General features: G+C 38.3%; 1 pseudogene; it reads right to left on the bottom strand.

Moving 5' to 3' along the window:
• Positions 1 to 329, bottom strand: part of LOC119588310 — an 8,017-nt pseudogene extending 7,688 nt beyond the window's left edge.
• Positions 330 to 1,056: the final 727 nt, after the last annotated feature.

Below are 1,056 nucleotides of genomic sequence, written 5' to 3'. Positions count from 1 at the left end.
GGCTCAGCCTTACAGCTACTTATTGCATTTACATAAATCTAAATCACTTCTGCACCATAAAAAACCCCAACAAGGAAGCCCCATCCTCCCATCCCCCCCCCCACACACAAAGGAACCCCCCCACAGCCCAATGTGCCTTACCTGGTGCGGCCATACGACTCTTCTGGTGGGGGCAGGGAGAATTTGGTGAAGAGATCCTCGAGGGGGGCGTAATGGAAGCACTCTCTCCGCCATAGTATTTTTTGCGGTCCATGTGCAGCACCTTTTTCCCCCGACACCGACAACATGCCCGAGATGATGCATTCCGGGGGGGAAAAGGGGAGATTCATTTAGGGGGGATTCATCATGCATTCCGGGGGGGGAGGGGGGTGGGAAGGGGAGAAATGTTTGATAGAGCAATTCAAGATTTATTAAAGGGGGGAGGGGGGGTGATAAATATGAATGGAAAGTTCAACTAAGAAATTTGCTTCTCTTGCTTACTGATTGGTTTTCATTCAGTGGTCTGCTGCTCTCGCGTCAAAGAGTTTGAGAGGAAAAGTTTACGAGAGAATGAGAGTGCATTCAATTTTAAAACGAAATCACTCTTATCAATGGTGATAAATATAAATTTTTATCAAATTTATTCCTATAATACCCTCAAAAATTGGAATCTGACAGCTTAATCCCGGCTTCCCACTTCTAAAATACATAATATGTTAAAAACCAAGATATTTAAAAAATATTCAAAATAGAGAGCAAGAGCTACCATTACTTTCCGTATGGTTTAAAAATTTTAGTATTTTAAACTAACTCAGCCAATTCCATGCTGATCAACGCATTTTCATATCATAATTCACATCCTTTCAACCCTTGGAGAAAAATATTATTTAGACGTTTAATACTTTTGTTTAATGATATTTCTGTATTTTTCTGATATATTTCATATCTTATCAACATGCATGTCAAAAAATATATAAAAAAATAAATAGAAAAATACATTTATGTAATATGGGAATTCCTCTTTAAAACCATCACAGTAATATGGTATAAATCATAACACTTAAATAAAAGCAATTT

This window comes from Penaeus monodon, chromosome 23, assembly GCF_015228065.2.
Source record: "Penaeus monodon isolate SGIC_2016 chromosome 23, NSTDA_Pmon_1, whole genome shotgun sequence".
Lineage (NCBI taxonomy): Eukaryota > Metazoa > Arthropoda > Malacostraca > Decapoda > Penaeidae > Penaeus > Penaeus monodon.
Note: the sequence above shows the minus strand (reverse complement) of the source record. Positions and strands in the feature narration are given on the sequence as shown.